The sequence below is a fragment of the Camelus bactrianus genome, chromosome 13, assembly GCF_048773025.1.
Source record: "Camelus bactrianus isolate YW-2024 breed Bactrian camel chromosome 13, ASM4877302v1, whole genome shotgun sequence".
In the NCBI taxonomy this organism is placed as follows: domain Eukaryota; kingdom Metazoa; phylum Chordata; class Mammalia; order Artiodactyla; family Camelidae; genus Camelus; species Camelus bactrianus.
This window is the reverse complement of record NC_133551.1, coordinates 13475537-13501114: the sequence shown is the minus strand read 5'-3', so window position 1 is coordinate 13501114 and position 25578 is coordinate 13475537. Positions and strand designations below refer to the sequence as shown.

The window sequence follows — 25578 nt, the reverse complement described above, 5'->3', positions numbered from 1 at the left end:
AGGAGAGGGTACTCGACTATGTCAGATGTTAACGAGAGAGGAAGGAAAATGCATCAGTGGACTTGGAAACATGGAAGTCACTGGTGACCTTGAAAAGAACATTTTCAATTCAATGTGCCGTAACCACAATTCTTATTACGTACCTACTATGCCATGACTCTGATAGGATTTATGCTTATCAGAAACAGTCCTGTACACTGCCTGTCTTTTCACTAAGGTAAAAAGATAGAGAGCCAACCAACCAAACAAACAAAGGAACGAACAAATAAACAAAAGAACAGTTTTTATTGATTGAACTTCAATACATTAAGAAGGAGATGATTATCTTTTTCTCCAAGAAATGATAATATCTTCACAGTCTTCTTATCTTGTTATGAACATTGTAAGAGAGGCATGGGAGATGAGTGTTAGGAAAAGAATGGAATTCAGAGCAGGAAAACTGACTTCCAGTTCTTCCCCACCACTTCCACTGTGTCGTATCCCGAATGGGTCATAGACCCAACTTGGTCTCATTTCATTCATCTCCAGACTGGACTTAAATTCCCTTCCAATTTTAGTCTTCTATAATTCTAGACTAATTAATGGCTATTTTCAAGTCTGTAGTACCTTGTATGTTGTAGGCATTCAAGAAATGTGTGTTTGATGAAAAGGGAGTCTGTATATTAGGAGACACTGACACAGAGCTAGGTGACCTGCCCAGCTGACAAGCAGGGAAGCCAAGAGCTAGGCATTCCAACTCCAAGGTTAATGATCAATTTTGTCTGCATTCCAAGGTTTAAAATATCAAATCTCTCCATCTATAAAAACACTTCCCTCTTTTTGCACCTTTACAATTATGTGGAAACTAGCCAAATGAAATCGTCAAGTCTCCTTGATTAATTGGTCTGGACTTCAAAGACCAAGAAGTCTGGACACCTCACGTACACTGAGACAACAGATTCGGATGCCACAGCACTATTCTAAAAAGCTCAGAATGTTTCCTTCATTAAGGCAAGAAGTCTCTCAAAGAGTAGAGGAAATATTTGTATTTTTATTTTTGGAAAGTTTATTTGTTTGATTCCTCAAAGTAAAAAAAAAAAAGTCCCAAATTCCCACATAAGCAGAAACATAGTTAAGCTACATGGTCTGTCTTGAGTATGCAAATATCACAGCCCAGTCTTAGTCAGCTGGAAAGATAATGTCATGCAGAAAATTAAGACCATCTGATGAAATCACGTTATGAAATGTGGCTTGAGAGAGCAGCTTTTTGTGTGTTACGATTTGATTTATTTTCACACCAAAACGCAAATGAACAGGCAAGGAGCCTCACTCAATTAGTGGAAAATTTGGAAATTTCAGACAAATTTACAAGGTGTTTACTAAGGAGAAAAGGCGGAGGGCACCTTAAATACTGTCTCCTTGTAACAGCCTTGAGTTTATGTTCTGTGCCCAAGGAACCGAATGCCTCAGCTTTTCATTTAGAGTTTTGAATTTAATCTGATGGCAGTTTGAATATAATAAAGATGCATTTATTGTTAATTTCCTTAAAGCCTCACTATCTAACAATGTAGACCATTATCACCCCAAATGCCTTCTGTATTTGTAGGGATTTCCATATTCCTCCGTGCGCAGAAGCTGACTCCAAAGCAAGGCTTAAGAGGAATATGTGAGAAGCAAGAATATATTTCCTTAGTAACTAGTTGGTCTTTTTTTTTTTTTTCCTCCTCTCTGCAGACCTGTTTTCGAGAAGATGAGAAGGAGACTTGACAGGACTTTATTGGTTCATAAATTAACTTGGTAGATTTACAATCATTACTTGGAATGCCAGGAACTCTTTTTAGGAACTTATTTTCAAGAGGGAGAGAAAAAAAATGTCTGATTCAGAATATGAAATCAGCACTGCGACTGGCTAGAAGAAGGTGGGTTAGCTTGTTTTTCACCTATGGTCCTGATCCCATCAGCCACTGACACAGTTATTTTTGGCCAGAGGAAATATGTAAACAGGGATTCATGATTACGTTTTCTTTCCAGTGTAAGTGAATACACAATAAACCATCCTGAGCCACGTGGATGTTGAGGCGTCGGCCGTCAGACTCGCTGGCTTCTATAAGAGACTGTGATGAACTGGAGAAGGCTGAATGAGCACCAGGCGGGAGTCTAGGATGTCCGCCGCTTTCTGTTCACCTGCAAGTCTAACCCAGGACGGAAGAAAGACAGCCTAACGTCTGTGTGACCTTCTCTTCCCAGCTCCTGCCAAAGATGTAAATAAGCCAACTTTTGGAGATAAGGGGCCCCAGGCTGAGCAGGCCTCTGGGCTTGGAGCTTGTGGGAGACAGATCTTCCTAAGTGCCTAAGTGAAGGAGATGCTCTGTTGACGAGGGGGGAGAGAAATCCCTACCCATGTCTATGGGCTCCAAACTCCCTCTCTGTTTACCCTGTCTTATCCATGCCCAGAAAAGAGCTACCCACGGACCTTCAGCCCTCTCAGAAGAATGGACACAGAAAGATAGATATTTAAATTCAGGGCCTTACACTCCACAGAAAAACACAGGCTACTAACGAAGGGGCTGCCCATTTGGCCAAAGCAAACTTGAGCCCCACATTTTGCCGTGATCCAGGCAAGCAAATCAAAAAAGAAATTTTTTTTTTCAAGTAAGATGGGGCTAATTAGAGGAGGCCGAGAGTAGGGAAAAGAGCTCCTTGTTCAGAAGCATCCACATATTTTTCTGAGATGAAGAGCAAATATTTTGTTTAAATAGCAAGCAATTTTCTATAAAAGTGCTACTGCTTGGAAACGCTTTTTATGATTTATTGCTGCCTTTTAACCTGAAAAAATATTAATAACTGAGAAGCCTTTGTTGGTCTCTTTATTATGCTTAAACCCAAATAGCCATAATATTGTAACTGGTGTGGCCACATTCAATATTTTCCTTTCATGAATGCAGCCTAGGCTTATTAACAGAGACCAGAAAATAAAAATAGAGGCGACCTTCTAGGTGTTAGCTTTGCAGAGAGACACCGGGACAGTAACAAGGCGGAGAAGTTTCAGAAGAAGCTGGAGGGGAGGCCACGCCGAGCATCTCTGCATTTCCCCGCTTTCTCCCAGATAGAGCTCTTTCTTGGCGTATGGACTCATGTCATCCTTCAGCTGTTTCTTCTGGCAAAGCCAGAATCCAGAACAGAATCCCAGTGAAAAAGAAACCAATAAATTAGATCCTTGTGAGCAATTTGCCGTTAGTTCTAGTCTCCTTGCCTATTAAGATTCTTTATTTACTTCACCGAGAGATTTCTGCTGACAAGTCCATCCATTTACCACTAGCCTAGATAAAATGATAATAAACAAAATGTCAAAAATGTATTCATGGGACGGCCCCCATTCCCGCCCCCTCCCCTTCTCCTTTCTCATCAAGCTGGTCTATTAAAGAACCATTGGAGCTAAAAAATTTTAAAATGGACACACTGGGGAAGGCTTTCAGTTTAGCTAATTAGTTACATTTTACGATGATGTTTATATATTTTATATTTATAATGATGTATACATGCACAAACACACACACACACACACACACACACACACACACACAAAGATCAAACCAAAAGCTGGGACAGTCAGAAAGAGGGCAACTATCTTTCGTTCCCCACTGCTCACGTTCCTGATCTGGTTTGGCTAATAACCATGTCCCCAGGATGGGGAGGCTGAATGGAGTCATATTCGGGGGGGAAAGGAAATTCTCCATTTTATGCTTGTGGATGGTTCCCAGAGGAATCTTTTGTTTCAAAGTTATCTTTTGAGTCCTTTGGGTGAAAGGCAAGCGCTGAGCAGTTCCATCTTGCACATAACTCCACTGGAGACACCTAAAATACAAAACAGAGATCCCCTGAGGGCACCGTTATACATTTATTATAAAGCAAAGATTAAAACAATTTTATGGAAATTAAAGATAATATGGAACATTTGTCTCTCTCTCAGTCAAGGAGTAACACGAAGCAGTTCAACAAACAGCTCCAGGCAGTTCCACGCGGGATGATGGAAAGGCCGGGACCGAGGGGACACACAGGGCGGCTGCAGACAGAGCTGGGTGTGGGTGTGGGTTTTGTACCAGGGCATCTTGCTGGTGCTTGGCAACTGTGCGTGGGTGAAAAATGACATGCTTGCAACATCAGAACAATGGGCCGGTCCAAGGGTACTTGGGTGGTTTGCGCTCCTGAAATCTGTCTCCGCAGGACAGGATGCAGACAGCGGGGTGGGGACCAGGAGGGGTGCTCAAGAGAGCTTTTTATGTTTCATCTGTTTTGGGAGTGTGTGTGTGTGTGTGTGTGTGTGTGGTTGGTTCTGTTTCTACTTGATTCACATGCTCCCTGAAAAAAGAATGTACAAAAGCACTGAAAATTTGCCAAAACTCCAACCTGGTAGCATTTCCATTTTATATGCAATAGAATCCTCTTACCCCCCCACCCCCCAAAAAAAAGTAGTTGTCAAAGGAGAGAAAAACATCTGTGTCAAACAAGAGGTGCACTCTGCTTCGTCTGCACACGGGGGTCTGATCTGGCCTCCAGCACACTGAATTTACGGCAAGAGGAGGGCTTTTAAATTGACTTTGTTTTATTTTGATCCTCTGTCTGGGTATTTCTTTCATACCTCCCAGGCAGTGGCTCTCATGGGTAAGCTTCTATTTTTGTTAATAAAAAAATGCAATTGGTGCTAATCTAGGCTTCCATCACGATCGTTGAAGCTTTCCAATGTTAACAGCCACTCCCCAGAAAAGTCTCATCAGGAAGAGTTCAGACGGCGTGGTTGTGCCGGCAAGGCAGTGAGCTGTGTTCAGAAACATCTGCTTTCTTTTCCCTGGTCCATTGCTGGATAACTATGTGACATTTATAAGTTAATTGTTTTCTTTCAGTCTTGATTTCTTCAGCTGGAAAAGGCTCCCCTTTCGTTACTTATTTAACGTGGGTCTTGGGATGGCGATGATTTATAGAGTGAGCTGTTTTCAGATATCGGGCTCTCGATCTGACTGACCTGGACGGGACTCTCCTCATTACTCACCAGCTCTATGACTCAGGGGACGTCCCCAACCCTAACTCATGTGTATGTATATATTTTCGTTATTGGGAAGATTAACTGAGATAATATATGTAAAGGATGTTGAGACTGGCACATAGCACTCAATAAATGGCCAGATTTTATAAATAATAATAATAGCTAACGGTACTTAGGCCTCCACACAAATAATTAACTAAAGAGGAAGCATTATCATACAATTATTATTCATAAATAGTAACAGCAACATTTATATACAGATTTTTATGAGCTGCGCACAGCAATGAATTTTAATGCCCGATCACAAGCACCAGACTTCACCTTTCATTTTCAACTATATGACTTTTTCATATAGTGGCATAATATAGTACAGACACTCGAAACACCTCCAGTTTTAATTCCTTCCTCCCCCACCGCCTCCTGCTTTGTGCTCTCTAATGAAAAGGAAAGGCTAAGGGCAATCTGTTCGAGGCTGCAGCTTAGCCGACAGACCCGGCCAGCGGATGGCGCAGGGCTGAGAGACTGATGTGAACAGGAACGGAGACGCGGAGAAACTTATGAAATACACAGAAGGTGTCTGCACTTTCGTATTAAAAATACACTGGGGGGAAAAAACTCAGCACCAAAAATAGCAGAAAAAATATTTTCGAGCACTTTTGATTTAGCTTCCTTTTACCTTTCCAATAGGGAATATTTTTTCCACAAATGGATGGATGTGTTTAGTACAATAAATACAAAAGCCCTCTTGTTAGAATTCATTAGAAAAATAAATGTAAAAGAGAGCTCCTTTATAATCACAAAAAGACACGGAAACCAGGGGGTCCCTGGGTAATGACACACGTCAAGGGACGTTGAAGGGACAGGGCCTTCATTTTTACCTCTCAGCATCCACCCTGGAGGGGCATTGCTTAATTATAGTTTTTTTGAATGTTTGGGCAATAAAGGAATCAGAATTTATCTTCAAACACGTACTGATGTGCACCCCAGCAAGAGGGATGTTTCTCATCTCTTAATGAGGTGAAGACGCATGCCTTTCAAGGGATCACAAATAAATCCTTGGGTGTTTTTTTGCCTTTTAAATATTTTGAATATACGAATGCATCAGGATTTGGGGATTGGGCAACTGCTGTCTCCACACAGAAATCTGCAAAATTTTTCATTACTTTTTTATTAGTTGGCAGCAAATACTCTAACTGTGAACTTTTATGAAGCCATAAACATAAAGGACCTTCTGATACTGGTATGATGATAATTCTAAATTTCCTCTTTGCAGCTGTGCGTGATCCCTCTATTTGGTACAATCTATTTTTTTGTGACTTAACAGAAGAAAGTTGGCTCACTACCGCATTGCCTTCAAGCACTTTCTCGGGAAGCTCTTGAATTAAATCCACATGGAAACCCAATTCCCCTCTCCACCTTTCCCTGAAGGTGGTTATAAAATGCCAGTAGAGAGCAAAGCTGTTTGTTTTACTTAGGGTTGGATTCTGTTAGTAAATGAGTTTCTGGTGGGCTTATGTGCAAACCACATCTTTCAATCAGCTTCTTTACATCACTAAGTGTGTATTACATTGTGCCATAAATATTAATTTAAAATTCGGAAGCTCAGATTTCACCTAGATCCAAGTGACTGAGCAGAGAGACAAACTGTTGAACAAGTTCTAGATTCATCTTCTAGCCCCATGAGCAAAACATTGCCCAACTGTGGTGTGTGGATGGCCAGAAAGACAACCCTGCTGCCTCCCCAGGGGGCAGGTTCCCACATGGCAGAGATCGGCAGGCCACAACAGCTTGGAGATCTCTGTGAAGGGAATGTGGCAATCCTGGTAGGACAGACGGCTCTCCTCCTGGAATCTGGGAGATGGTATGTGCTTAGGCAGGCCTTGGCTGCCCAGCCATGTCTGATGCTTCAGGGGTTGGGATCGTTTTCAAAAATGATGGCAGAAGACAGTCACCTGGGAGACGCCAGAGAAAGAGGATATTGGGAGGCAGACAAATCTGAGATAAAGTGGTTTGTCTGTGCAAGGCACTAGGGGTTTCTCTTCTGAAACCAAGCTGTGTTTCCAGGGTCTAATAGGCAAGAGATGCCCACTGGACCCTCAGTCCCTGGGTCCGGCTCTCTCTAGCTCTGCCCTTTGAAGGGCATTGCCTAAGGCACCACAGACAGCAAGCAGCTGCTAAGAGAGCACGTGCTGGTAAAGCATGAAGACGACAACTTCGGTTGCACCTTCCTTTTCATGTGACTTGGTTTGATTCTGGGGCTCTCTTATCTTTCCCTTCACTAAATTCAAGGTAGCTGACGTAGCAGGGCAGTGGCATCAGCAGAAATTGCAGGATGAATGTTAAAAACCACCTACTCTCCTTCCTTGTTTTTCATTTTCCTACAGACCCGACCTAGTCCTCCTACACAAAGCTGTAGAGGTCTACCATTTGTTTCAGGGCTTTGAGGAATCAATGTGCACATTCTTTCACTAAAGAGAGATAGCATACCCTTTGATACCTGTATTTCTGTTCTGCATAAGTTTAAAACTTCTTGAGGCTAGAATATGGTGTTAAATGGTTTTCCATCTTTTCTTTTGGGAAAACCATTTAATTTTGTTACGAAGTCTCATGATTCTCCACATATGTGTTTTAAAATTTGTGTTATTAGTCCCAGTCGCCTTTCTAGACCTTTGAAGATACACTGAAACATAATAAATGTGTCTGTGTGAAATATACTACTACTTGAGATAACCTGTGGTTTCAGCATCCCTCACCTCTGCCATTAACTCTGCTGTCTCCCAGGGGCCCGGAGCCCACGTATTGGCAGCCACCGAACTCCCTGAAAGGAGGTAGCTGCCGGAAAGCATCTGTCTTTAGTACAACGATATTAACTGAATGGATCTTTTGGTATCTTCTGGGATCTACCCGCTAGCATCATCCTATTTCCTCGGTGCTTAAAAACAGAGCCTGCTAGTATTAGAAGATAAACCCCAGATGACAAAAAGAATGTGCAGCAGATAAGCGTGTCTCCCAACCGTGTGGATCACCCCACCATCTTTGTACCATTAGCTTGGAGATTCGTTTTCCACATTAATGCTATGCTTACACGCAGAGAAAAAAAAAAGGTGGGGGGGTTAAAAAAAGAAGAAAAAGGAGGACCAGGGTCAATATTCTGAGAAATAATGTGAAAAAGGTTACGCCTGGTGGTCAAATTCTATCTATGCCAAGGGCCAGGGTTTACGTTTAAATGATGTTGGATGAAGCATTTGACTCAAACCTGAAGAATCTATAAACGTAGTGGAAAAGGAGTAAAAGGTAGTGGTTAAGAGAATGGGCTTTGGAGTCATATCTGGGCTTAAGTAAATATTTCAGTACTTAACCAGCTATATGTGGGCAAGCAACTCAAACTCTCTCCAAATCTCGGTTTTATCAGCCCTAAAGGAACAATAATATTTATAGTTATAAGTCAGTGATTATTAAATAATAAAATTATGTAGAGACTTAGCACAACTGATGGTACATTACAGCACTTAAAATTTGTAGTAACAGTTGCAAGTACCTTGCGACATGCTAGAAGAAAGAGTTTTCAGGGAATAATATTTAGAGTTTAATCCCTTTTGGGTATTTCTTCTTAAAATCAGCTGGCTCCATCTTCACAGTGTAGGGTTTCCAGCACAGGTCAGGACTAAGTGCTCACATGTGCGTTGAGGACATAGGGACAAATAGGGGCACTGCAGGACTGTGACTGATTTGGCAAATGTGGCTGTAACCGAGGGAGCAGGGAGAGTGGTGGAAGATGGAAGGAAAAGGAAAAAAAAAAAGAGAGAGAGAGAGAAAATGAAAGCAAAAGAACATTGGCAAACAACTGAAAGATATTTAGGGAGCTAGGTGACTATTTCAAATCTCTCCAGCAGGCCATTAAGCTGAACAGACCCCTGCATCTGACAATCTGCAGCTGTGTTAAGATCAGCAGTGGCCCTTGTATCGATCTGTCATCCGGAGCTGGATTAGAGAGGGTGTGCCTTCACGTTTGGACTTCAGCTTTTATGGTCCTCAGATACTATCACTTACTAAAAATGATACCACTGCTAATGGAAATAATAATGAAAATTAGTATTGGGTTCTTGCCATGTGACAGGCTTGCAGACACGTATAAGTTCATTTAAGCTTCATGACACCTTTATGAAGCAGGTAATACTTTATTATTGCCATTTTACAGAGGAGAAGACTGGCTCAGGAAGGTTGTGTGATTTGTTCATGGTAATGCAGGGAGTAAATGGCAGAGCCTTGGCAAATCCAGATCTTCCTCACTCTTAAACCTGAATCTTTAATAGGGTTGCCATATATGGGTGCATAGGATGTGCACTGCACAATTCCTGGTGTTGGCTTTCATTCAGAATATGATGTGAATGCGGCAGCTCTGGCACTGGGCAATGCAGAGGCCCCGGTTCTTCATCTTTACTCTGTGACTCAAATTGAATGCCCCAACCTGTCCCCTAAATAGGAAAGTAAAGCCTTACATCTTAACTTAATGTCTTCAATCAGAAGAGTGTTCCTTGAGCTCTAACTTTGTCTGTGGAGATTTCACAAAACAGCCATTCCTGCCTGTAAATATGTTTCAAATGTGAGCAACAGTTAAAGAGGTCAAAATTCCTACCAGTGATCCCAGTCTAAGTAAATTCATATTAATCGAGTATCTTTACATGATTTCTAGACTTTGAGTCTAAATCAGAATCAATTCTGATGTCTGAACTCCTGTGTTAATTTAAGGGGGAGGGAAAAGATCTTTTTAAAACAACCCTTAACACTGAGGATCACCATCACTAAACTGACTGTATAATCTTTGTCCAAACTGCTGTGATCTGTGAAAACCAATAATAGCATTCAATGTTGGTCGTCCATCCAGGTAAATGAAACCTTGCTTTGGTCTTCTAAATCCTGAGAGTAGGATGGTTTGTTGCACATGGCATCCCAGGTTCAGATTTCAAGGGTCTGACTGAAGTCTAGAAACATCATTAAATATTTTTTAATTGTTATGCAGCCAAAGCTAAAGGCAAGTAGAAGCTAGAGGCTGCAATGGCAGAGTCACCGTACGGACAGTTGGACAGGAGAAATGAACCATCAGCTGTTTCCCTAGGAGACTGGAAGAATCGGGAAGAGAATCAACCTCCTAGCTGGCCGGCTCCATCCTCATCACGGCAACTACTCTGTTTAGGGTTATTGTCTGTATTTGCCTCGACAACAGTCACTTGCAGAAGCGACCCAAGCTTTTTTGGCTTATTACACCCTGCTAGCAGTAAGCTCTCTTCCCTGCATTGGCTTCTGCGATGGCTTCCTCTTCCTTCCTCTTATCCCGTGTTTGATTTGTCCTTTTCTCTGTTACGGCTCACATGTCCTTTCTTTACACATATGTGTCATCTGCTTCTCAAACTCCACAGTATTCCCTTCCTCCAAAAATTTTGGAGAGTATTATTTTCCCATTAGAGTAGAACACCAGGACTCTGAGAACGGGTTAGCATTCCAAGAGTCCATAAACAGCCCGAGTGATGGCTTAGTTTTAAATGACCTTCACACATCGTTTTAGCAAACGGAGATGCAATAAATGGTTCCAACAGGTGTATGATTATAAAAAGAATGTCACATTTTTGTGGAAATTAATACTGGAATATAAGTTCTACCATTACTGCTTAGCAGCAAATGGCTTTAAGTGGTATAACCATATAGCAAGCTCGGGGAGCCAATTAATCCATTAGAGGAAAATTCCATTTATTTAAAAAAAATACAGTGACTTTAGCTTTAAAGAGGAGCTGCAGACAACAATTTTAAATGGAGTTCTTCTGAGCAAGTTACATACTGTTTTGTGGATAATTTAAAACCCAGCTATGAAAGGCAAAGAAGGATATCAAGAAGATACAATTGCTATTTTTAACAAAAAGTGCTTTTCGGTGGGGGGAGGTATACTAAAACTTTATATCTCTGACACTAATTATTTTGGCATTTAATTGGCAGTCACAATTGGACAAAAAGTGGAAGTACGTAAGTATAAAACATATTCTTGGCTTCATTTCTTCATCCCTACAGTTTCAGGGTTTTATTTATGGCTAAATTAAAGCTGGATGTCAAATCTGGGCCCCTCAGAACAAAATCTTAATAATTAACTGGCAAAACTGAACATGATCGCTTCTGACACACCTACACTGGTAATTATTGCTTTGAGGCCATTTACTAATGAAATTAATGTATTCATTGCCCTAACAAATTAGCATAACTCATACATAATGCCCCACATTTCAAGACTCGCAGGAAAAACAACACTTAATACTGCAGGACGAAATGGCAAGGGCATTACGTAGAGACAGAAATCACTGAATTACTACATGTTAAAAACCACAATAGCTAAGCGTTCGTTACCATGCAAAGTGTAAACACAGTGTGGGTATTAGAGCCATTAATAGCGTAGTCAAGAGTGTACAATTGATGATTATCTTTGCACTTCAAATAAGCAGATATTACAATAGCAGTAACCATGGAATCTAATTAACTGGCTACTTTTAGAGCCACCAAGTATGAAAAGAATGCTCGGCAGACAGCCTCTCCTTCCCCGGCACGCTGATAAAGAATATTGTTCAGCTGTTGCCAATTCTCCACATTTCTTACTAAATGAACTTGATGGCACACTTATTAAATCCTGACCTCCCGCGCCAGCAGAAAGAGGGTTAAAAAACAGAAGGAAAACAGCTTCAGTATGCACATGTCATCCTTAAGTGGAGAAAATGTGAAAATCTTCGTGGTATAAACGCAATGCTTTAGTATAAGAGAGGGTCTGAGTCTCCTTCTCCACGTACTTTTCACTTCAAATTACAAAGAGAGAACTTAAATTCGGTGGGGTAGTTAGAAGAAAAAGGAAAAAAAGACACTGAACTGTTTCCTATTTTTTTCTTTTGACAATTTGTAACCTAAAGACATCTCCCCAAGTACAGTCATAGTGACAGGAGGTGGTGGAGGTTCATAACCCCTGCCCTAGAACCCCTTTAAGGGAATCGTACCCTGAAATGATCACATTCTCAGTTAGGATGTGCTGAACACAGGTGTGCCATGCACTCACACACACACACACACGGACTGAAAGCAGTCAGCAGTAGTTAGTGAAAAGTTGAGGTTTGGGTCTGACTCACACTTGATGTGACAACGATGTTCATTACAAAAAGAACTGCATTCACAGAACCCCTCAATTCACAAGAGTTAACCTCTATTCAAGACCTAGAAATACGTACATCATCAAAATTCAGGCCATAATAACTGAGAGAACACATAGAATTGATTACAATGGAAGGCTTAAATCTTCAAGGATGGAAGTAAACTTGGAGATCATGTAGCTCAACTCTCCGACTGTATATAGTGAGACAAACATTTCGAGTGTTTAAGCAACTTGTCCAAGGTCAGTAGGGATAGTCAGCTGAAGTTGGGGTTTTCTGACTTCAGTTCCAGAGCTCCTTTCATGACACTGATGAGAGAGTTAATGTATGAGTCCTCAGGAAAGAAATTGTAAGTATCCACTTGCTTTATTTAAAAGGAAAGAAATAACCAGTAAGTGTGTCTTAGAATCAGGGACTTGTAGAGTTTCATTAAAGCATCCTAGAAATATATTTTCAAATAACGTTAATCCTGAAAAGCCACAAATCCTGAAACATATGCGAGCATTTCAGCCATAGGGAATCCACTGCTTAAAAATCCACAGCCCAACCCTGACTTCTGTGCCTCCTCATGTCATTCCAGAGGGGCCTCAGTTCCTTCTTTTATCAAATACATGCAGAGCATTGATGTCAAAGCAAAACAGTTGAGAAAAGGGAAAATTCCTGTTTGGTCAACTGTTAACTACGTCTATCACAGTGCAAAAGAGGAATTTCAATTAAATTGACTTAAATAGAATCTGTGCATACACATGGACAAATACTCATATATAAGTATTTATCTTGGTTTTTGCATTGCAGAGACCAAGCCTTAAGGTTGCTGACAAACAGACTCACGTGAAAATGGAATCAAACAGGAATAGAATGACAGCTCAAGGATGGAGGGCACTGTATTTCCGTCAGATGTGCCACACGGCTGTCGTTTGGTCTGTGGACTGGTTTCCGTTTAATGTACACATGAGAGGTCTTGTGCTCTGACAATTTCCACAGCTCTCTCTGAGCCTGGTTCTGATTGAGCACAGTGTGTCTACGCCTACTGCCTTCACCTTGGATTCCTTTTTTCTTCCCTCCCTTCCTCCCTTTGTTTGAAATTATTTCCAGAACCTTCCATACCTCACTAAATGTTCTACACAAATGGCCAGATGGGTGGCCGATGGTGGTAAAAACTCCAGCTCCTTGCCCTGCACCCATGACCCCTTCTCTCCCTCATGTGTGGCACACATTGATGAGATGGAGATCGTGGGACGTTTGGAGATGGGCAATACGTAACTCTGTGTTCTCTCTGTCCCCTGCCGAGGCCAAGAGGAAAGAGAATTAATAAGGCAACACGACGGACACCGGTAGGCACACTTAGCTGTGCATCGAGGTTCCTGAGTGGTCAAGAGCATTTACGGGAGACAAGTGAGGATGGACATACAAACTGGAGTGAAACAAACACGCTTTTTTATGTATAGAAAATGGATTCAAATCAGATGTTGGCTAAAGCTCAGTTCTAAAAACATTTCGATACCCTAAGAATATTTTGAGTTCAATTTAGAAAACATAGATTTGATACTAGTTTTAACTTATAACCAATGCTACTATTAATTTAAAAAAAACAACAGTATGAAAGCTACCAGAGCATTGAGTGATATGTGCTGAGCAATGTGTGCTAAGAATTGTACACACAGCATCACACACAGTCTTCCATGGAACACTGCAAGGTGGGGTTCATTTTTAGTATGACAGGTACCCCCCTGATTGTGAAAGTTTGCTTTAAGCCACTTCACTTCTATGGAAGGCCTACATTGGTACCTGCTTTCACCAACTGATTCTGAAGAGGATTTTTGCTTTTATGAAAACAGGAGAAAAAAACGAAAATAGTGTTCAGCGTCGGGTTTGCGTCGAGCCGGGATACAGGCAGCACGCGCCCTGAGTAGCGGGAACGGCGCCCCAAGCTCCTCCCCCAGGAAGGACCCTCAGCGTCTCACCGTCAAGCCGCACGGCTCTGAGCTGCACCCATGAGCACCTGCGCTTTGCCTGCACTTGTTTTGTGTATCCTTTCGAGATGTGTCCTAAGGTAATCGCTTCTTCGCTTTACAGTATTTCAGTCTATGGAAGGTTTCCCAGGGACTCTGTGAAATACACTTCCAAATAGTGGGGAAACTGCAACCCTCTGAGGGTCAGAGAGATTTAGTAATTAATACTAATAACAATATAAGGAATAATAATAAGATGAGGAATACTTAACACTTATTACATGCTTTCTACATGACAAGTCCTACTCTACATGTTTACACTTAATCCTATGTAATCTTCACAACAACCCACTCAAGTAGGTACTATTGTCCCCATTTATAGAGAAGGAAATTGAAGAACAGAATGGCTAAGTAATGAGTTAAAGGATACACATCTGGTAAGTGGTGACGCCAAGTGAACCCTGTTAGGCTGACTCTAGTTCACACGCTATCCATAAAATTCACTTCCCCAAAACAGATTGCTCAGATAACACACAGCCAAGCCAAGACTTGCAGTCAGATCTGTCAGAATGCCCCGTCCCCTTCTTTGCTGTCTGTTTGCACACCGAGTCTGTTCCGCCTCAAAGCCTTAGCTCTTGGTTTTCCCTCTACCTAGAGCTCTGTTCCCCGAATCTCCCCAAGGCTGACCCCTCATTTTGCAGTCCTGCCCCTCCTCAGAGAGGCCTCCTTGGAACACCTGATCTCAGGATGTTGCCCAGACAGTCACGGTCTCACCAACTTGTCTCCTTGGTGGCATTTGTCATTGTACGTGTCTAAGTGCATGCATACGTAGACCTGGGTATGTCATTGCATTTTACTTGTTTGCTGATGATTTATTCTCTGACTCTGCAGTTCTAAGCTCGTGCAGGCAAGAACCGTGACCATTTTCTTTATCTGTGCACAGCAGGACCTCTCTTACAGCTTTGCAGAGAGCAGGTGCTCGAAAGCACTTGTTGAGTGAAAGAAGAATGGATACACCTAGCCTCAGTGTTACAACCACGACTCTCACTGCTTCCCTGTGGGACTGCTTGTAATATTTTAGATGATGGCATAGATGTAAAAAAAAAAAAAAGAAAAAAAAGCTCTCAAACTGTTTGCTTCCGTGTCGAGCAAGTTTTACTTTAACATCATGGTTTTTTTGGTTCAAGGTTCTGTTATCAAAAGCTTTATGGGGAGAAAGCTGCTAAAGACACAACATTGAACCCTACTCTTAAAAGCATTCTTGCTGATTTTTTTTTTCTTCTAAGTGGCTTTTCTGCCTACTGACACTTTCAAAAGTTTGCATTTTAATTGGGATTTTTATTTTGCCATAGGCTAATAGCACAATGGTGCCGGGGCCACAGCTGCAGTGTTGACCATCAGAAGGAGCAGCTGTCACTTAGAAAGTCATTAAAGAGAAATCTGAAGTTGGTCATCTTTTCCTTCATGTCCGTGACAATGAAATACTCTTTCATTAAAAATATATATGTCTCAGTGCTCTCTTCAGAGTTTATGTGTCTGTACCACATTGAGAGCAAAATAGCTTCAGCTTGCATGTGGGTCTGGATAGGTGTGGAGGTGAAAACCAAAGGAGAGTTTCTTTGGTGTGGTTCTAATTTGGAGCAGTAGCGGTGGGTGGAGGACGGGGTGGCAGGGGAGATGCCTATGGCTGGAAGTCTCTTCTTAAATCACATGTGAACTTAAACTGTCTGGTCTGCATAGATGGGCACAGGAAAGAAGAGGGGAAGTGGTGGTAAGTTAGCAAAGGTATTTTTGTTGTAAAAAAGAATAAAATAAATTAGACACCAACAAAAATATCATTATATAGGAAATAAAGTCTGGGAGCTTTTTTTTTTAATCTCAGGAATGGCCCTCCAAACCCTCACTATTACTTATTAAGTACTTACTGCATGCCAGCCACTACTAGGTATTATTAGACATAACTTGCTAAATCCTTAAGTCAAGTAATTCTTATGACCTGCATTTTTATTGATGAGGAAATTGAAGCATGAAGGATTAAGTAACTAACTTGCCCAGGGCCACCCCGTAATTAAATGCCAGATCCCGGATTTAAACTCCAGTCTGACTACTGCCAAAATCCTTGACTCCTCGGATCCCACGTTCTTTCTGGAAGAAATTTTCCCACAGGATCTCAGGCAGGGTGAGTTCTTTAATTAAGCAAGTTCTCCATTTTGAGAGCTGGGTGAAGGCTGGCAGAAGAATGAGCCGTGTCCTTTCAGTCAAACATGGTTATCCGCAGCCCAGATAGATTTGGACAAAGAGAGGTAGAGAGTGATTTGTGTGTGTGTGCGCGCGCGTCTAAAAATGGTCTATAAAATCACACTAAGAGGGAAACAGAGATTTGAAAGAGGAACATATTTTTATATGTTCCATAACATAGCACAGAAATTGAGGGGAGAAAAAGCCACTCCTAGTGAGCCAAGAATTGAGACGATGGAGTTAAGGAGGGAACCCAGTCAAGTTCCATAAACACAAGTTATTGCTGAATCTACTCTGGTTCAAATAATGACTTCGAAACATAACACCAAAGAGTTGCAGCCTCATGTGATACAATCACCCTACAATGTGGCGGTGGTCCTGTCCTAGGGCCCTATCCTGATAAAGGGCGAGGACTTCTGCCCATCAAGGCATAATGCGCGGACACACAGGCTCATCCACCACGCTCTCATGTCTCATCTCTTAGGACCACGTGATAACAAAGTCAAAAACTTGCTATGGTCAAGACTACGATCCAGGGTACGGAGTTCTGACCGCAAGGCTCTGGGAGGGCTGATCCCAGAGACGAATTCCCGGGTGGCCTCTGCGTCTTAGGTCCTTAAAACCCTGTCTGTGTAGGCGTGCCTGGTGAAGGAGGCTAAGAACGCAGGGAGGCACAATTCGGGAGCACCCTGAGCTCGTCCCCACTCTGCCGAACGGCGAGGCACGCTGGGCTTCGTGGGAATTCTCTAAGCCTCACGTGAGGCCAGGAGTGAGGCCGCCCCGCCTGTGTCCAGGGGGCGCTCTTGGACCTGTGGGTCTGAGATTCTTAGCACAGCAGCAACTAAAAATCCCGCCCTCTAAGGGACTCCATGGTCTGGTCATTTTTTTATTTTTAACTTTATACGGAGGTCCTGGGGACTGAACCCAGGACCTTGCGCACACTAAGCCTACACTCTACCACTGAGCGCTACCCCCAACCCCTCAAAGTATGCTCTTGTCGGCCGGAGCTTTAAGGAATGCCACATTGTGGGGGTCAAGTGCTAAGAACCCAGGGACTGGGAAAAAAAAAAAAAACCCGAGGTTGGTCAAACTGACGAGAAACCTTATTAAGAGGCAATCCATCTTCCTCTGGCGACGTGCCGGCAGGAGTCCAGGGCCGCGGCGCCCGGTCGCTCGGAGGGGTTAGGGCTGGGACCGCCAGCGCGGGCAGCCAGGCCACCTCCCCTCGCCGCTGAAGGGCGAGCCGCCTCTGCAGGAGGAACTCTGGGTGACCTCCAGGAGCGACGCATGCGGCCTGGCCTCGGACGCCCGTGAGAACGTTCTCTGTTATGTTTATAAACTTTACAGAGTTATGCTCGCAGTTACATAACCCCTGTGTGGTGCCACAGTTAATGAAGTGCTGGAAGTTAGAAAAATAGCCAAGATGTTGTTTCGCCCGCGCTCGGCTTTACAATGTAAGGGTTAAACTCGGTGCTAATTTGCTGATGTGACACAGGATGTGATCTCTCTAGCACCAGCCACGGGGTCGAGTCAATCTTCTATTTCAGGAAACTCACAGCAATCGAATTAATATACAACCATATTAAAGACATGGCAAAAGAGGAACGCTAATGAGTGCCTGAAATTTGCGGTTTAATCCCAACGTAGAACGAAATCGTCCCATAAAAATAGCCATAAGAAATAATTTGTTGATGCAATGGTTTAGCCTTGTCTTTATTTTTCAGGCGCCAATCTGAAAAACCAAATGCCCATTTTGAAAAATGCCACCATTCCTGTCCTCGCCTCCCGAAGCTGCGACACGCTTGCCTATTTAGAAAGAGCTCGGCAGCCTTTGCCCTTTGCTTTCTAATGCTCGTCTTTGTAATAATAATGAAAATCCATAAAACGCGAGGGCTTCGTCTTTCTATCCACCTCCCGGCTCACCGTCAGCATGCACACGGTGCCTCAGTGTTGCTTTGCACAGGAGAGGCGCTCCGTAACTGCTGGCTGAGTAAAACCCGTGAAGCAGCACACCACTTGCTGATAAAAGATCACTCTTTCACCTGCAGGAGAACCCGGAGGCTCAAGTCAATATTTAATTAAAGAACTAACAGTTGTGCTAAACCTAATGAATTGTTGTATCTACAAATGTCATAACGTTTCTCTCTTAAGAGATCACGAAGGGACTTTGATAGCCAAAGAAGTACTTGGATCAGTAAACTATTTGGAGAACTAGAAAAATCTTAGTGCTCAGTTGGATGAATAAAACATTATAGAAATAATAAGTGGCTGGAGCCATATCCTTTCACTAAAAATATTACATTTCATAAACACATTGGGAGGGAAACAATGTGATTGTGATATTCAAATATATTCAAGACGACAATATGTTCCTTTCTTTAGCTTTCTCAGAGGACAAAGTTGCACCAGAATCATTTGGGGGGGGTACTTAAAATACTGAAATAATGATATTTGAAATATTTACATTATTTGCTCACATTTTTCAGAGGTAGTATTTTAAGAATTCAGATCTTTTGATCAGGTTTTCTGCCTAAATACTTTAGCTCTAAGCAAATTCCTCAAAACAGAAAAAGTAACATAAACCTCTCTCTTTTTTTTTTATGAGACATACAAGACTGGTTACAAGATGAATAAAACTCATAAAAGAAAATAAAACAACCAAATATCCAATTGAACAAGATAAGAATTATGATGTTATCTCACCTTTTATCATCTGTGATATGAAAATTTAAAAATCCTCCAACTTTCCTTTGAAAGAAAAATAAGCATATAAAATGTCAACAAGGCTTCTCTTCAATTTTTAACAGACTCGTAAAAAAGTAAACTGCAAAAAAACTTGAGAAACATTTTGCATACGATTTCCATAAAGTTGTTTCACTTCCGGAAAGCTCAGAATAGCAGCGCACATGTTCTGGACAGCACAGTGTAGGGAAGAGTGCCAGTGAAGAACATTGCAGATTTCAGAGTTCTCTGATCAAAAATAATGCGTTTTATGTACTTATGATTGAGTATCTCCTTAGGGTTTCAAATCGTAAATGTTGTGGAAACCACCATCACATCCTGAAAGAGAATGTAGACTTTTCAGGAACATTTCATGTCCAGTTTCCTCTAAAGTTGTATCTGTGTGTGCTAACTTCTCTGGTGTTTGGGATGGTGGCTAACCCATTATTTTCCCATGTGAGGGGAAAGCAGGGCTGACACCAGAACAAATGACATTGTTTTATCCTGGTACGAATGCAATCAATTAATCAAAAGGAAACAGAATCCAGGTTTAAATCAAATGTAAGAGGCTGGGAGCACATAATGCTTTCCTATAAACTTGCAATAACTTGTTATTTTATTTAACCTGCTTCTCAAAACCTCTACAGGAAAAGCTATTTCCACTTTTCTGAGTAGGATGGTGGCTGAACAGAGGTGAGTTCCAAGTTTGAAAGCATAATCTGAAAAAAAAAAAAACCCAAAAAACCAAAACTCTTTTCGCCCCAGGAAACACTAAACCAACATCATTTCCTCCTCTGTCGGAATCAGCTTTAAATACATCTTTTCTTACAAATATTTTGGTTATATTGTGCCATGTATATGCAAATGACTACTATGGCCACCATATTTTTTGTAAATTTCATGAAATTCTCCATGGTTTTAATTAATATTAAATATGATTAATCTATCTATGAGGAAATACTTATGCTTGGGGATAATTGTTACAGTTATTTCTTCTGTGTCCCACATAGAGTGATTTCTTCTGCACAAGAAAACCAGGATTTTGCTGTGGAAAGATGGCTCCCCCCTCCTCCTTGCGCCACCACCCATTCAGACTATGTTGATCGTCTGTTATTAACCATAAGCTGTGGCTCCCAGATGCATCACAGTCTCTTGGTTGCCACAAGTGTTTGGGGATTTGGCGGCAGAGTTCCAATGGGAGCTGGTAAGAGAAATTAAACTCCTTACTCTCAGCTGTGGAAAACACCCAACTGAAAAAGCTTAAGAAAATAGTAAAGCCAAGAAACAAAATTATTTGGTAGAAATTATGGCTGTAGGAAAGAAACAGAGGTGAAGGATAGAAAAATCTTAAAATATATTCTTAGGTAAAACGGACAAGAGACAGAAGTGGCTGTGTGTGACTGCGACTGGCTTGTTCATAATGATGGCCCTGAGTATTATGACTGAAACAATGCACACAGACATCACACATTAGCTCTCCTGTACCTACAGCCAGTTACCTGCTCAGGGTACAGTGCCTTTCACATGTGAACTCCTGGATTATCAATCATTTGTTTTCCATTAATGGAGCTCATCTTTGAACACATCTTGGCTAGAAGAACAGCTCTCTTTCTCAGTTTAGTGATAATGATTCTCCATCTTGGTCTCTCTTCCTGAACAGAGAATCCTATTAGAAGAATTTGCTTTTAGCCAGAAGACGACTTTAAAAATTAGATGTACCAGAAAGATAAACATAAAACATATTAGCATCCATCCTACTCATCCCCATGCAAGAAGATGAAAATATCAGAGCTCAAAGGATAAGGAAAAATGTACATTGTATCATTTAAAAATCTGATTAAAATTTGATAATTGGTATCTTCTTTGCACATACATTTGCCATTTTATGGAAACAGGTTTTAAGAGTCTTCTCGCCACAGGGCATGAAAAGGTGACCCTTAGAAATTCCTTGCATGAGGAATTCATGGTGGCTCTCAGACTTGGGGTGCTCTTTGAAACTTCAGAATATTCAAGGTTCAAGGTGTTAGACTATCATCCTGAAAAGAAACCATTTGACATGCAGCATGGGTCGCTCTTTAAAGAAATAGCCATAACATGAGAGGCAAATTAGTGTGTTCCAGGAGCACGAACTCCAAAAATAAAGCCAAGCGTGCTTGGAGGAGGAGTATGTAGGAACTGACACTTCCTTCTAACTCTGCAATCTTACAATGAATTGGACTTTAAGACAAATTAAAATAAGGGAGCTCCCACCTGAGATAAAGACAGATAAAGGACATCTACCTCCAAAGTAAGCTACGGGTAGGAGACTTCAATGAGTGCAGGTCAGCTACAAACACTGGTAATGATAGGAGACTATGATTTTTCTTTTGGGAGAAATGTTTCCTTTACAGCTTAATGGAGAAGTTTGAATCATCACACAACTTTAAAAAGTATTTATAAAATCCAATGATTTTTTTCAGAAATTAAAAATGGTAGAGAGAGAAACTTTAATACTGTGAACCATAACATATCTTGTAAAGTACCTGTATTTCTTGGAGATACCTTAAAGTCACAATTACTCGTATGATTTATTTTTCTGATAATCTCTGAGATCATAAGAGCAGGATTTTTTGAATGACTATTACTACTAATTATTAATTATGGCTTTTAAATTGGCTAATTAAGAATTTTGAACAAAATAATCATATTTTACCTTTTAACACCTGTACATACATATATGCACACAAAAACAAATGACAAACAAGTTATTCTAGAATGTTGTAATTACCTTAGGGCCTTCTATAGCACCCCAATAGAAAAGCTCTCACCCTCCAGAAATTCTATAATATTAAGGATACGAGTTCTTATGGCTTTGAGCCCACAGTCCTCCATCAGTGTTATCTGTGTGCACGACTGCTTGTCACAGACAACCAGAAGCTCTCAGAAGGCCTCTTTCTGAAAAGCCTCTACAGTTTTTAGACCTAAGCCACAGAACAGCAATTAGTAATGAATGAATAAATAAATGTGGATAACTTTTTCTTCTTCTAAGAGACATCAGACAAGTCTCACAATTTCCTTAAGTGGCATTTCATTTCAGGCTTATAAACGAACAGTAGCCAAAAATAACTAGCTCAAAAAGAGAGGGCCAGTATGAGAAAGTCATCGTTCCCAACAGGATGCACTTCCCCTCTATAATATTCTCAACGCTAAATTATTTTTTACTTATGTTTCATTGAAAAAAATGGAACCTAAACGTCCAAAAACAATAGAATTAGGTGGATTAAGATGTGCTTATATAATTAAATATCACACCTAAAAATCCTGTTTTGAGGAGTTTTTAATGACTTGGAGAGAAGCTTATATTTGCTTTGTAGAGAAAAAATGCATAATGTAAAATTGATTTTTGTTTAAAAAGGAAGAAAAAGAAGGTCAAAGGGAAAAACAATTATAAATCTCTTTGTAGGGGCATTTGAAGTCAGTTTTACTCTTTACATATCTTTGTAGTTTCTAAAATTTCTATTATAAGCATATAATAGTTTTATAATTGAAAAGTTACAAAATTGTCGGGGGAGAGGTTTGAATGACAAAGAAGATTTTTTAAAACTACAACCCTCCCCCCCCCCAAAAAAAAACTCTTAAAAAATTCTGCTTTTCATTAAGGAAACTCCAAAAGAGCTAAGATAGCAAATGTCAACACTATAACAGTACAGATGTTACAGAGGACTGAAGATATTAAAACTTTTTAGTTCTCTCTCTCAAAATTATTACCAAACATCCTCTATCCACATTTATTTATTCTGAAATTGGAACAGCCTACTTTTTCTAAAAGCTGTTAATAAACCTCATAATACCCTCTTACAAGAGATAGTTTATGAATTTGTATTGCCAGCTACAATTCAAGTTCTCTCTTTACCCACCTGACCAGTCGCCCTCTTCCCTTCCTCCTTTCCTTTCTTCTTTCCTTCCTCCCTCCCTCCTTTGTTTCCTCCTTTCCTGCCTGCCTTCCTTCCTTCTTTGGAATATAATTGAATGCTCTGGGCTCAGGCAGGACAGACTACTTCCCTGGTCCACCATCTACTTACTATGTGGCCTTGGGCAAATTTTTAACACACAAAATCTCAGGTTTCCTCATCAGAATTGGTTTCACAAGGACTAGATGAACAAGTCTATATAAAATGCTTGGGCTCTGTTGGATGCTCAGTGCTCATGGTCCCCCTGTGATGGATTCATCTCCACCGTGTTTCCACAACCTCTGGTAAAATGTCTGCACATAACAAGTACTACTAAAGGCATGGTTACTAAGTGAGTGGAGATAATTCTTAACAGACTAAAGTCTTCCAAGTCAGGTATTTGTCCTTCATTAATTTTGGGCAAAAGTTGTTCTGATTTTGTTCAAAGATGGATCGATCCCATGATGCAGATATATCCCAGATCTGCAGATGGATGCAGGTCTCCCAAATCTATCTTTAGGAGTGAAAGATGTGTCTGTCCCACTGCTGTGAGTGCTGCCAGCACCGCCAGCAGACAGTCCTGCACTGCTGCCACCCTGCTCTGCAGAGAATCACCTCACCTCACCCCAGGCCAGGCTCCTTCCCAGGATCAGCCTGCATCTCATGGCTGGTCCCTCCAGAGGTAAAAGGGTGGTTCTCTCTTCCATCTCTGATATTTAGCCCAGTCCCAAAGCTCCCAGGAGCTTGGCCGAGGCCTCCTTTGAGGCTGCATTAAAGCCCAGCCCCCAGGCCTGCTTTCCTCCTTCCCCCTCTTCCAAAGTGGGGACCCCACATCAACTGTTCACTATCTGCATCTCAGGGTGAACTTCCTGGCAAACATATCTGTGGTACCCCTGAAGTCCGATCTTCAAAATCCACCTTTTCCTCTAGGAAAATGCCTTTCAAAAGCCTTACAGTGCCATCTGTATTTTTAAATGACTGGCTGTGTTTATTAAGCCTCCTGTAATGCAGAAACATGTCTATGAATGTTTCATGGAATGCTCCTGTGAAACTACAATTTTTCAGTGAATCCCTCTACTTCCCAGTTCCCCAGGGACAAATAAAACTTTCTGAGTCAGAGTTGGAGGTAAGCAGACTCCAAGGGAACGGTTCCCGCCTATATTTTAAAATAGTATAATTTATAATATGAAATTAAAAACAACATAAATTAGTAATTCAGTCTTGGCATTCCAATTTAATGAACTCGAAGTTTCACTGCATTATTGTTTTGTTCCACTGGACCATTCTTTTGGTGGATGAACATAAAGTTCTTCTTTATTAATAAATAAGTGTATAAAAAAATTAAAGGTGCCCTCTCTGCAATTACGTTGATGTCTCATAGGAGTGCAAGTTCAATAATTTAAAATATTATTTTTTAGCATATTCACAACCACAGTAGACAAGAAAGTGAATTTTGTGTCTTTTTAGTTTAAACTCCTTTTAAGTGCAGTGTAGCAAAGCAATTGCTCCCTAGTGGCACGTGAGAAGCACTTACTGGGAAAATTGTTATTGGATTACAGTTCTGGCAGCATTAAATGTGAAAAAAAGGACATTTCTGACATCCAAAAAGTGACCAATGATCAGAGATGTGTAACATCTACATAAGATTCAAGTTCAGTGTAAGACTTCTTGTCTACCTAAAACAAAAGTGACACACGGGATCTTAGTCCTGGTTCATTCATTACTGTTTCACAATACCTTATCTACTGTAATTTGGGATACACAGCAGATGCAAAAATCTTCTACAGATTTTTAAAAGCTCTGAAGATCTGGTAAAGTCATTTCCCTAAATGCTCATCCTTATCGAGACGTCACAGTCTCCTTAAGAGATCTTATTTGCCTCTGAAGAATGTAGGTCTGTTTGTGGAATGTCACTGCTGTGTGCAAGACTGCTATTCCCTAAATTATTTCCTTAAGTGTCTGTTACTTGAACAGCCACTGCCCTTGCTGTTTGTGCCTCTCCTGTTTGTTCCCCACCAGCTCTTGCTCATGCTTTGGCTTCTCTCCATTTTGACCCCTTTAGTTGTTGCATGCACCTTCAGCCTACTCTCAGACAGACAGTAAGCTCTGGGAGCACAAGGGTCCTGTCTGTCTTATTCCCAGCTTTACCCTCAGCACATTGCCCAGTTTCTGACATGGAGTGAGTACAGAATGCCCGTCTGCCCACTGGATGAGTATGTGGGTGAATATCTGGCTTCTACCTTCATTTCCCAGGCTAACTAGTGTCTCCCTCTTCTAACACTGTGTATATTACAACGTCAAACAGATTGTTTCTAGTCAAACAATTCATGGACTATCCCACATCTGCTCATCCCTTGGGTAGTTCTGTCATGAATTAGAACTAAAACTTAATGATTTGATGAACTCTGTATCTTTTTAATATCCAAACATAATTCTTTAAGAGTAGAATGAGAAAGAACTTCCAGATTTAGTACTATGAGAGGCAAGATATCTTAATTATCCTGCTATAAAAAATCTATATAAATATATACTAAATTCAAAAA

General features: G+C 41.1%; 1 long non-coding RNA gene across 2 annotated transcripts in view; it reads right to left on the bottom strand.

The window, feature by feature from the left end:
- Nucleotides 1-401: 401 nt before the first annotated feature.
- The window catches only part of LOC123619263 (uncharacterized), a 43524-nt gene continuing 18347 nt past the window's right edge, over nucleotides 402-25578 (bottom strand). Inside the window, exons 3-8 of one of the 2 annotated variants that reach the window (XR_012511135.1) lie at nucleotides 20606-20772; nucleotides 19242-19445; nucleotides 19089-19133; nucleotides 18309-18427; nucleotides 3629-3834; nucleotides 402-3299 (exon numbers count right to left, since the gene is read on the bottom strand). This is a non-coding gene — a long non-coding RNA (uncharacterized LOC123619263). Of the gene's footprint in view, nucleotides 3835-18308; nucleotides 18428-19088; nucleotides 19134-19241; nucleotides 19446-20605; nucleotides 20773-25578 lie in introns of both variants that reach the window. The other variant, XR_006727816.2, reaches the window with a different exon arrangement.